The sequence below is a fragment of the Marmota flaviventris genome, chromosome 1 (assembly GCF_047511675.1).
Source record: "Marmota flaviventris isolate mMarFla1 chromosome 1, mMarFla1.hap1, whole genome shotgun sequence".
NCBI classification, from domain to species: Eukaryota; Metazoa; Chordata; class Mammalia; order Rodentia; family Sciuridae; genus Marmota; species Marmota flaviventris.
Window position 1 is genome coordinate 187,506,086 of NC_092498.1, and position 13,767 is coordinate 187,519,852.

Sequence of the window (13,767 nt, forward strand, 5' to 3'; positions counted from 1 at the left end):
CTATTTTTTAAAGAATAGAATTTCAGTTTTAACTTCCTTGTCAAATTCTAAAAACTTTGAAAAGAATATTATAATCATCATTAACTACATATTATGAACTTAGCACACATGACTGTGTGTCACAGATGAACAAAGTCCCTTCTCTCAAAAAGTTCAATTCTAGGTTCAGATAGGATCAGCTGTAGCTGGCTCTGGATCAGTGTTTAGCATGAGCTGTTGGAGGAGTCCTATAAGGGAACACCTGCCCCAAACTTAACAGTGCTAAACCTTCAGCTTGAAGCCTTCTTTAAGCATATACAAAGTAATCTTATACACAATTTTCCTTCACTATCCAAATTTTATTTTTTTTAATTTATATTAATACTATTACTATTAATCAGGAATTGAACTCAGGGGTGCTTAACCACTGAGCCACTTCTCCAGGCCTTTTTTTATTTTGAAACATTGTCTCCCTAAGTTGCTTAGGGCCTCACTAAATTGCTGAGGCTGACTTTAAACTTGGAATCCTCCTGCCTCAGCCTCACCACCTGAACCATGAGGATTAAAAGAGTGTACCACCACACCTGGCTCACTATCCAAACTTTTAATGTCTAAATTCACACTATCTAAACTCAAACTGAATTGATTTGCTAAATTTTTCAAGTAAATTCCCTGCTGTCCAAACTCCACTGTTTGTTACCCAAAACTCAGAACCAGGCACAGTATATTAAGACCTTCTAATATCCAAAAAAAAAAAAAAAAAGAGAGAGATCTGGATATCAAGAGATACTTGTACATGATTCTGAAAAACTGATATTTGATTTATACAGGAAAGTGGGAGAAGTTATGACTTGCTAAGGCTCCACATTTAAAGGAGGGGAAACAGGCTGAAAAGAATAGCAATTTCATGTAATGGACTATGAAGGAAGGCAGACAACAGTATATATGTTTAATCAAATGGCTTCATAGTTCTTCACACTTCCTTAGAAATAAGGAAAGGCCAAGCAGGAAACCAAACCTAATGCCAAAAGCCCAAGAATGAGTAGCTATTAATTACCAACTACTAACGAAGTCACACTCTAAATAAAACCATTAGCTAGCCTTCAACAACAGCATGTCATCCGATTCCTAAGCACATATAGGTACAAAAGACAAATTCTCTCCTAGAGACAGAAATTGTATCCTGAGAGGCAGCATACTGTCTATTTCAAAAGGAATTAACGGTTCCCGTTTTAAACTTTCATTTAGCCAGCACAACTGCCAGGATAGGAAGCAAAACAATACAATTAACTCTCACCTTCAGACAAACAAATCATTTATTTCTCTGCAACCATACTTACATATTGAGATCTACTAACAACCCTACTTAGTTAACACTGAAAATAGTTTGTTAGGCAATCTATTATTTATTTTATAATAAATTCACATTTTATCACTACCTTATGTTTAGTTTTAAAAAAAATACCCTTTGACCTTTAAACATCTATCATAGAAAAATATTTCCATATGTGCAAAAACTGGAATGTAAAAACAGGGTGCTCATCAACATCTCTCATGCTCTACCCAGCTTGCTCCCACTAGACACTGTGAAGCCTGGGGCAAGTCATTCAACCTCTCTGAACTCTTTATTTTCATTGTAGCAGATGCCTAATAATGAAAAACATGGAACAAAAATGTGTCAATAAAAGGAAGATACACTAAGGAACACATAGTACACATAGTGTACTAAGGAACACTATGACATTTTGAAAAACAGACCTTAAAAAAAAGTAAGTAGATCTAAATGTACCAATACAAAAAGATCAAGGGTACAGATTCAGTGAAACAATAAATTATAGAGAAATAAGATCACATGTTAAAAACTCACAGTACTAAACCAAAATTTTATTTCTATATGTTCATGTCTCCATACATATTTACTTATATTAAAGAAAAAAGGAAAAGATCTAAAAAGACCCATACCAAATTGTTAACTACTTGTTTGTGGAAAAGGAACTGGGTTTGAAAGACAATCAAGTTACAATGTTATTTTATTGTTATCTTTAGTTTTCAATTATAACATTTTCATGTTTAACTTGCCTTACAAACTAAAACTAAAATTTTTAAAGCCTAAAAATCTTACAGCACTAACATTGAAAAAAAGGGGGGGGAGTGTTACACATGCCTTTCTTCCCTCCTTTAAAGCATCACCCAGTTTTTTGACTGTGAAAATGAATAGGAAAGGCAACATCTCCTATAAATGCCAGCATCAAGCGGGCTACACACACTGGCCATGGCTGGGAGTGGGGCACGAGGGCGGGGTGCGGGGAGGGTGGGGGGTCTTTACAGGATATTGAACCCAGGGGTGCTTAACCACTGGGCCACATCCCCTATTTAGAGACAGGGTCTCGCTCAGTTGGTTACGGCCTTGCTAAGTTGCTGAGGTTGGCTTTGAACTTGCAATCCTCCTGCCTCAGCCTCCTAAGCCCTTTGGATTACAGGCATGTGCCACCATGCCTGGCCACAATGGCCTTCTTGATACAGGGTAAGGAATCCAAAAGTCTGAAGGTTATATATGGCTACATACTGAAATCCCTGAGTAGAGTAGTGGGGTATTTCAAAGGGTCAGTGCTTTTCTAAAAGAAGCATGTGTATCTTAAATCCTATAATTTTAGGGAAATACTTTATATGTCATATTTCTTAATAGAGAATAAGTTAATACTCCATGTAGAGTACAATTTTGTGTTCTTTTTAAAAAGTTTACAAAAACTGTATTTACATATTAAACATCTGTAAAGGAAAACCTGGAACTGCTAAAATCATCTCACTCTGGTAAAAAGGACTAAAGTGCAAAGACAATCACAGTGTTTCACTTTTTATTACATCAAACATTTTTTTTTTAATTCAAATTTCCATCCCCTACTATCATCTTAAAATTTGGATCTAGAAAAGACTTTTCTTTCTCTTTTTGCTTCCAAAAATATAGTAGAAAACTAAAAATGGTGACCGTAAAAGCAACCCTTGACATCAAAATGTTTCATTTTAAACCCAGCTAAGTCTCAAAGGTCATTACTTATAAAGCCTACCTAGAAAGAAAGCAAGCCATGGCACTAGGAATGTTCAAAAACACAGAAGAATAAAGACATCCACATTATACCAAGGTAGGATAGAATCCTCCTAAAGGAAATTATTTAGACTTGTTTTCAATTTTGTATTTATACAATAAGGTAATAATGTTACCACTGCACTTTAACATAAAGAACAGCATATTAATTAAATATTAAATATCACACACACAAAAAAAGTTTTAAATCTCTCTATTCGAAATGCACTACTACAACAGTACTTGTGATATAGGAAAACCCTGGAAATAACCTTAATAGAGGAATGGCTAAATAAGCTATGATACATGACCCAGAACACAAGCTACTCAATCATTTTATAAATAAAATTTTGAAACCAAGGCTAAATAATTTCTTTGGTATTAGAGTGAGTCAATCCTGCATATTAACATATTTCGGATATCTTTTTATTCTTTCAGATATTTGAGTTTTTCTAGTGCCATGGCTTTGAATTGAAATTTGAATTTCAATTAGACAATCTGAATTTGAAGAAAGTTTCAAAGGACAGGGGGGGAAAAGCAAAAAGCAGTAATAGCCTCCAATAACAAAGAGGATCCATGCAGTCTAGAGACTGTTACAGAATATAAGAGTCACAGACAACTAGAGACCTCCTCAGTGTTCTACCTGAAATTATAAAACAAATACTTGTCACACTACTTCCATGAGGAGATGCAGACACTCCAAGTGTTAATCAGTAGATACACACCAAGATACACACAGAAATCCCATAAGGGTTATCAAGTATGTATATATTCATTGGCAAAAATGATCTCTTTCCAAAGATGGTTACTTTATAATTCCCTCTTAACTTTTTTTAATAATTAAAATGTAAAGAAAAGCAAACATTCTGCATAGAATCAGAAAATTTTTTTTTTCAGAAGAAGTAATTCTGCCAAGATCATTCTGAAATGTTTTGCCAAGGTCCCCCATCTTCTATCAGCTTGGGGTTACCATTAGCTGGGTATCCTTAAGGTTCTACTATAATCTTTCTGCTGAAGCCCAACAGGAGAGGAAGTGAGGAAATCTCTCAGTAATATGGTCTTTTGTTTATCTGTGCTTCCCCTTGATAATACCTCTGTTCCCAAGGAATCCTGAACAGTGAAAGAAGTCTTACTTCCTTAAAGCACAGGAACTAAAGAACACAACCATTCATTCAACAAAATTTATTACTCCACATACTACAGATACCTCAGTGAATGAAAAACTGTCATATAATCAAATGTCCAGCTTAGCACTTAATTTACAACTAAGAAGTGACTCTCCATAAAAAATCCAGAGGTAATGAGTTATCTTTGTTATTCTTAATGAATAAACAAGATCTCATAGACTCATAGATATAAAATGGGCTTTATTTTTTCCAGTTCAATTTTCTTTCTTTTTTTTAATCTAGAAAAATGAAAGATATACACAAAGTCTACATGACTTGAATAAGATCACACTTTCAGTGAAAGAATTAAAATTAAAATCCAGGTCTCTAGAGTGCCAGTTACATGAGTTATTAATCCACTACACTACAGAACAAGGTCATTATAATATATGCCAAGAACATATAGCATTTTTCTTTATTAACTTATAATTACAAATTTATGAAACAACTTTCTTAACTATCTCCCAGGCCCACCCAATAAGTTACAAGAAAGGAGGAACCTTGCCTGTCATGGTCACCACTACATTTCCAGACTCAAGCAGTATTTGTCTGCCATTAGTCCTTTAATAAATATGCATTAAACAATATGTTTCAAAGGTCAAGACTGCAAAAAACTTGTATTGTATCCACTCAAAAATTCCTTGTGGACACAATTAAAGCTCAAATATAAACAGGCACTCAATATTTTAATATTTAATAAATCAGCTTATAATTTTTTAAAAGTTCAACATCAACCTATGATGAAACAAAATTCAATTCCCAAATAACTAAATGACACATTTTACAATTTAATTCCTTATAGTCATTTATCTTGCCTGAAAACAAATTCCATAATTTTTATACTTTGTATAAACTCTATACTTTTTGTTGGTTAAATTACAAAAAAAAAAAAAAAGACTTAGCATACTAAAGCCAAAGAATTAAGGAAAAAAAATGTTAATAGACTATTTTAAAATATTGCATTAATCTAGTATAATACCCTCTTTGACACCCTGAGGTTTACAAAATCATTATTAGAACAGTCATCAGAGATCCCTACCACAAACTAATTTTTCTATTATATAAGACATATGGCTATCACCCAAAACTAACATCTCCCATAAATTATGATTATCATGACTATTAATCATGTAATTTCACAGCTATCAAAATTTCAGCTTCAAAACATACTTAACCACTAAGATGAAGTGATTTCTTTTCTAATATCTTAGCCAAGCAATTTTTAAAGCTTCGTTCAAGTAATTTTAACTATGGCAAAAACTAATCTTACAGAAGAATAAAGATGCTACAAACATTTCTAACTTTACACAGGATTTACTCTTCAGCAGATGACTTCCACGGCCAAGGGCACAAAGGATGATACTATTCTAAGCCAGTGCTAATCAAGTCTGACATTTCTCCAAGCTTCACTATTAAACTTTGAAAAATTCAAGTTTGCTTGTAAATAAAATATTAGACCTTAGCTAGATACATACAGGTAACTTCTCTTTCAGACGAAACCACTCCATAGCAACACAGGAAACGCCTTGCTTTTGATAATATAATGCAGTAGTCCCCTGAAGTCCAGGGACAGTGAGTACCTATCTGATTTAGGTCACTGTGCTTTGCAGAGATGAATTCTTCTAAGTTACTTTTATGGTACAGCCAATCACTGTCTCCCAAGTTGCCTAATCTTCCAAGCTAATAACTACAACTTACGTGGGTCACAGCATAACAGATTTGGAAAGTAAAAGGCCACTTAGAAATACTGAAAGAAGAAAGCAGCAATCAGTTTTCAAGGGAAATCTTTATATAAATAATCAGTCTATGGGCATACTCTAAGGATATATGTGCACGGGTGGGTGTGTGTGTTGGGGGGGGGGGGGGGAGAAAAATAGATTTTCAACAATATGATGGGCTTAATGTACCCTTGTCACTTAATTTCAGAAAAGACCCCAAAATGAAGAGAGCTCTGCCTTTTTCAGTAGTTCTCAATTTTTACTACCTAATAGGTTACTAATAATAATAATATTAACAAATCATATGGTTTACAGTATCATTTCAACCAAAAATTAAATATTCATATGGATAATGGTTGGAAATGAAAGAGGAAATGAGTAGCACCCCTCTAACTTTTGGTCTCGGGATACCTCTCTACTCAAAAAATTACTGAAGACCTCAAAGGACTTTTTTTGATGAGTTAGGTCTATATTTATCATATAGAAATAACACTGATAAAACTTTGAAGTATTTATTTAGAATAATTTTAAAGATAATAAAAACATTGCCTGGTAATATATAATATTTTAACAAAAAAATAACTAATTTCAAAAATAAAACAATTTAGTGAGAGTGACTTTGTTTTATATTTCTACAAATCTCGTTATATGTCTGATTTAACCAGATGTGATAGCATAAGTCTGTAACTCCAGTGACTTGGGAGGCTAAAACAGGAGGATCATAAGTTCAAAGCCAGCTTCAACAACTTAAGGACCCTAAGCAACTTAGCAAGACCCTGCGCAAAAACAACAAATAAAAAAGGATGGGTAGATGGCTCAGTGGTTAAGCACTCCTGGGTTCACACCAGCTCCAAAAAAAAAAAAAAATCTGATTTAAAAGAAAACAGCTGGATTCTCATCTCTACTTCTACAGTCAATCTGATGTGATTCATGATTTGGCTGAAGAATATTTGAAAATCCAGTTTCACACCAACACAAATAGAAAAAGAAGGCATGTTTCACTATTCTTTTCAGTAATTGTAGATATTCCTTTTTGATTCTACAAATTCAACTAGTATTCATTTCTTAAATTAGCTGCAATGTGGAATCTGAAAGTATTTTAAATGAACACACTGTAAATTGTTACAACAAAATCCACTGGTCTTTGTTATACTGGGTTTCTAGAAAACAATACATTTATTGACTATCTATCAAGTTCAAACACTATGCCAAATACCATCATATATGTTCTGTCATACAGGTTAAACCTTCAAATATTTCATTTTATAGTCAATTTTGACTAAAGGTCAGAGAGTTTAAACAACTTATGCAAGGTCCCAGAGCTATTGCACAGTGGGTTTAGGATTCAAGCCCAGTCTCCCTCAGAACGTGGTTTTTCCTCTAATTTCCAACTACATTTAGTGAAATTTAATAAAATTATATTTCTAACTATAGGGTTAAGACTGGGGGGGTACAGCACAGTGGTAAAGCACCCCTGTATTTAATGCCCCGTACCAAAAAAAAAAATTTTTTTTCAATGTAAATTAAACTAAAAATATGCTGTTTGTATTTGCTCACACAGATTTGCTCCTCTGTACCATCAAATTCTATATCTTAACAAAGCAAATAAAGGACACTTATTTCCTACAGAAATAATCTTATCTAATTCCACACACCCCCAGTTGGAATTAGAGGAAAAACCACATTCTGAGGGAGACTGGGCTTGAATTCTAAACCCACTGTGTACCAAGATCAGAATTTAGGCATACAGAGAGAACATTGAGTTTCAAAAAAGAAATTCATAAACCACTGGAATAACGAACAACTCCTGAGAAATCCAGCCCATATCCTTACACCTGAATCCTTGCCCAGTTTTATCAAAACTCAAGACGGCCACAGACATCTAGGAATACACACATTAAAGACTCTGGTAACCAAGAAATGACTTTACTTTCATTATAGCAGCAAGAGGCAGGTGACTAAAGATGCTAATGAGACCTGCAAGATAGGAAGAACATGATTAGAAGAGGTGGGAGCAAAAAAAAGCACAAGAACTCTGGGGTGGAACTCCATACCCCAGCCCTGACGCCAGCTCCAGTTCAGGCCCCTTGCTACTGTCCCCCTGCAGATGTTAAAAATCCAGACCAAGAGGAGGCAACTCACCAAGATGGCTCACACCCCACTTTCAAGTGTGTACTACTTTTCCTTCATAATAAATCCTCTTGCTCTACTACTCATACCTGACACATTCTTAAATTCTGTGTCATGTCAACAACCTTCCACCATGTTTTGCCTTGGAGCCAACAGATCATGTCTTGAATCCTTTGAAATCAGAAGCCAAAATAAATCTTTCCTCCTCGTAGTTGTTCTTTTCAGGGATTTTGGTCATAGCAATGAAAAGGTGACTAACACTGTAACATAAAGGGTTATTATTCAAACCCAGGTTCTCTGAGTTCAAAGCCCATGGTGTTCCAAAAGGTCAAATTCTCTGTCCTAAATTAAACTACACAAAATCTTATTTGCTTGAATAAAATTTTATTTATTCACATGTCTTATTGGGAGACTTATAAGTAAAACATTAATTATTCAATCACAAAAATATTCACTAAATTATTTTTAAATATTTTAAATCCACTAGCCATCAGTAACACATAATAAAATTAAAATTATTACCATAAATGTTAACACAGTAAGCCAGCATAAATATAATAAACACGAAGATATTATCTTAATTTGATTTCCACAGATAAATTTGAAGCAGTCAAGAAAAGAAATACCCTCGTAAAATAAATGGAAACCTGCCTCATTTTACAATCTATGTTTCTGTGAGGAACACTGCCAGCCCACATAGTTAAATATCCCTTACATAGTTAAATATCACTGTTGAGTTCACATTGCTTAATTTGGGCAACCATTTCAGCTTTCACCACCACTAAAATTTAGACTCCACCATGTAAGACCACCACCTAGTGGCTATTAGGAAAATGAAATTTTTTTCTCTCATGCTGTATATAGGGTGAACACCTGCTCCAAGCCAAGAAATTCTAAGTTTCAAAAAGCTCTGCAGCAGCTGCTGTAACAAATGTGGACATTTAATTTCATCCAGAAAAAACTTAATCATCACAAAGGCAAAGTTCTATTAAATGTTTCAATTATCTACAAATGGAATTCAGGATACAGTAGATTATATATATATATATATATACAATATTTTTTAAGAGAGAGAGAGAAAGAGAAAGAGAGAATTTTTTAATATTTATTTTTTAGTTTTCGGTGGACACAACATCTTTATTTTTATTATGTGCTGAGGATCGAACCCAGCGCCACTCGCATGCCAGGCGAACGCACTACTGCTTGAGCCACATCCCCAGCCCGAGCTATATTTTTTAACATGAGCTTTTTATATGTAACACTGAATAATCAATATGTTACAATGAAGAAGATTTACAGCAATTTCTAAAAGTTGTTTCACATGCCCACAGCACTTAAATAATTTTGTTTTGAACCACATTTCAAAATACAGCTATAATTTGATGTGCATTAAATAGTTGAAAAATCTAGTCCACAAATAGTTTACATAAGGCAAAAAATGTCTGCCTTAACAAAAATGCCCCAGTAACAAGTATACTTTGCAAAGTATCTGTTTTAGTTGTTGTTGTTTGTTTGTTTGTTTGTTTGTTTTGGTGCTGGGTACTGAACCCAGGACCAAACACATGGTATTGAAACATTCTACCTCTGAGCTAAACCCCCAGTCCCTCTATTTTTCTTAAGAATAATATTTCAGAGGCTCAGTGGTAGAGTATTTGAATAGCAAATGTAGAGAGGCCCTGGGTTCAATCCCCAGTACTACAATGATGAAGATGATGATAATGCAGTAATAATAAAGACTTCATACTTAAATACTAGAGACAGATGACACAGTTCGATTTACATTTCCATTGAGAAAATGCTTATTAACTTAGAGTACTCATACCAGTTTACTATAAAGGTGTAGGTGTCACCTTGGGCTACAATTTGTTAGAAAATTTTATCTAAGAAATTACAAAATAATCTGGAAAAAACAAATTGAAATTGGTTTAAATATGCCATTACCAAAGTCAAAATATGGTTTAATATTGTAAACTCATATATAAATAAATTCAGGCTTTCAATAGAAATGAGCTCTCTCACTTCCTCTAAGGCGTTCAAGCCAGTGAAGAGTGTCTAACTTTAAAAACTTATTCATTGTGTTCTTTATTTTAAAATTTTTGCTCTTTTTGCTCTATGATTCTTGATTCTAATCCCTCAGAACAAGAGTTCTCAGATCTCAACACTACTGACATTTTGAACTAGGCACTTCTTGGTTGTAGGGGCTGTAGGATAGGATACCTTGTAGGATAATCCAAATCCTTGTAGGATGTTGGGCACCATATCTGGTCTCTATTCACTAGAGGACAGTAACACACACACAACACACACACACATCCCATTATGATAAACAAAACTGTCTCCAGATATTACCAAAAATGTCCCTTAAGGGGCAAATGTCCCCCTGTCCCTGTCCATACACACCCATTGAGAATCAACAATTTAGAAACAAGTAGGAGATACTATCAATTTCCAGCACTTATTTTCCTGAGGAAAAATTTAAAACTACCAGGTTCTTACCCAAATGCCAGTATGAACTTACACATTAACTAAAGCCTTCATGCATCTTTTTTATGAAAGCTTAACTATGCAGGCTGAAATATATCTTAAACTTGCATATAAGAGTTTTACTGAAAATACCTGTTCTCTATGTACAGCAATCTCAATGACGTCATATGAATAATTTTACTCTATAAAATACTTGTACTGCAGTTTTAATAAAACACTTTAGACATAATAAAAGCAGGTTAGAAATCCATTTTTAAATGCAATTTTTGAAAACATTACAAAATAAGTCTTCTGGCCTTATTTATTTCCTAAACTTTCACATTACAAAGTGGCAAAGTACTTCTACATTAATTCATGTATGCCTCCTGAACACAACAGAAAAATACTTGGCCAGGTATTTTATTTAACATTTTCCCAAGTTGGGATAATCCAAAACTTTCCCAATATTCTCCATATTTGTTCTCAAGCAACAGGTATTAGTTTTATGTAATGAGTGATGTTGCCTAACAATAATAAACAAATTGATGCTTAAAGAAGTCAGGCAAGTTTAAAAATAAAACCATTAGAGGTCATCCAGTTCAACATCAAAGATTTGGGTATGAGTTTCTCTTCCCTTCACAATACTTACTAACATGATACCAAAGTAATTTTAACAGGATAAATTGACAAGGATAAATAATAGGAGAGAAGATTATAAATGAGGAACTTCATAAAATCTTTGGAAGATATAAAGTTAATGTAGAACAGCTATTGAACTCGGAAAATCAATGACAACTTTAAAAGCTAGTGGCTTTTTCTACAAAGAAATGAAGTAAAATTCCAAAAAGCAAAACCCCTGTGACAAAATAACTGAGATTAAAAAAAAAAAAGGCCAGGTATGGTGGCACACACCTGTAATCCCAGCTACTTGGGACAATAGGCAGGAAGATCACAAGTACTGAGTCTGACCTGGCAATTTAGCAAGATCCTTTCTCAAAATTTAAAATAAAAGCTGGGGATGTAGCTTTGTGGTTGAGGACCTCTGGGTTCAATCACCAGAACCATCAAAAACAAATAAACACCTTACAATGTGGAAAGGTTTATTTTGGTTCAAGATATTCAATCATTGTGGACCTGTGGTGAGGAAGAAGATCACCATTGGGAGCTCTCACCTTGGGGTAGCGAGGAGGAGGAGGCAAGGATGGGAAGGAGCCAGTATACCATTTCTCCTTCAAGGGCACACCTCCAGTGACCTATTTCCTCCAACTAAGCTTCCCAACAGCACCTCAGGCTGGCCAAACCATTTTACATGGCCTTTGGTGGACATTTCAGATTCAAATCAAAACATCATGTTTAAAAATACAGCACTGCATAAATTTAAGTGATTACAATAATATATGTATTTAAAGAATAGTTTCTAATTATAACCCAGAAAATATCTCCACAAATTATATTAGGGAAAAAAAAAAGAAATTATAAATGGAACAAATTGAGAAGACCCTACCTGTATGGTTTGACACTTTTAAATTAATGTTTTTCAGAGTTAATATCAAAAGGTTTTCATACAAGATTAAAGTCTGTTTTTTAAAAAAATTATATTAGCCTAAAATTAAGACTACATACTATAAAATTATACGTATGCATATCTAGTTCAATTTGTCGACCAGTTTATTTTGGCTGCAGATAAAATATTATGTTCTAGAACCAGAATGACTAAATTCAAATCCTGGCTCTTGCATTCACTAGCTAGGTAGACCACTTAACCTCACTGGATCTCAGATTGTTTACTATCTGTAGAGAGTAACAATAATTGCAACCGATTGCCTATAAAATCAATAAGATATTGAACACAACAAGTTTAGAAAAGTTCCAGGCAAAAAAATAAGCATTTTATTAAAACCAAATATTAGTACCATTCTACTATTTTTTTCATTTTTACTGCTCATATTAGGTTTATATTTTATATTTAAATGAAATAATTTATTCTATACATATTCACTTCCATTTCCCAACTCATTTAGAAGTTTCATATGCAAGATTTTAGCAATTCTGTCTGTATATAATAGATGCTTCGTGATGCCTGTATGTGATGATAAAAGCAAAACACAATATTCCATGCTAGAAATACTTGAATGATCAAGGCAAGTCACATATAGCTTCTTTGGGGGTTAGGAGGGACGTATTTACTGGGAACTAAACCTAGGTGCTTTACAACTGAGCTACAGTTCCAGTCTTTCTTCTTTCCTTCCTTCCTTCCTTCCTTCCTTTATTTGGGATCAGGTACTACTGAATTACTAAGCGTCTTGTGAAGTTGCTGAGGCTAGCCTCAAACTTGGGATCTTCCTGCCTCCGCCTTCCAAGTTGATGGAATTAGAGGCACACATCACCATACCTAGCCAAGTATAACTTTTATTTGCCCTAATTTGAAGAACTGTGTCTTCAAATCTTCGGTATCAAGAAAGGAAAAACAAAAAAAAACACCAATTCAATCATAGACAGGACACTATTGTCACTTGCCTTTCATGTGTAACTCCCAGCAACATGGAGAGAAGAAGAATATACAGCTGTGAAATATAATCAAAACCTGAATATAAAGATTTAGCACCAATCCCACCCCCCACCCCCCAGCCCCCCGACACCAGGTGATTACAAGGTGAATGCCACAGTACCCAGTTAGCACCAAAGTCACAGGCTTATTCAATACAAATGTTTTCCTAGTTAATTTATACAACTGTGTTACTAAAATTATAATATGTATTATTTTAAATATCCATGTTGTTTTTGCATTATCAGCCAATTCTTCAATTAGACAAAACATTTAAGTGCAATTTATTACTACTTGAATCATTTGCATATTTGTGTGTTGAGATATATTTATATATTTCAGAGATTTTTTTTTAAACTAGCCTTCTACAAGACACTTACATTTATTCTCTTATTTACTCAGTCATCCAACAATATTTATCAAGTGCCAAGGACACAGTATTCCAGAAATGAGAAAAAGTCCAGTATGTTCAAATAACTAGTAAAATAAGTTGGGTATAATTGCAATGTAGAACAGGAGGGAAAAGCAGTACCACAGAAAGAGGTGGAGAAGGGAGACAGTGCAGGCTCATCCCGAGAGCAATGGACTGCAGACAGGGGAATGACACGCAGCACTGTGTTTCTGCAAGGCACCGCTGTAGGTAATTATGTGTGGAAGCTGGAGGCCAAGGAGAAAGTTACTGCA

At 34.2% G+C, this 13,767-nt stretch overlaps 1 protein-coding gene across 3 annotated transcripts in view; it reads right to left on the bottom strand.

Moving 5' to 3' along the window:
• Slc4a7 (solute carrier family 4 member 7) overlaps nucleotides 1-13,767 on the bottom strand; it is a 94,888-nt gene that overhangs the window by 67,355 nt on the left and 13,766 nt on the right. The window lies entirely within an intron of this gene.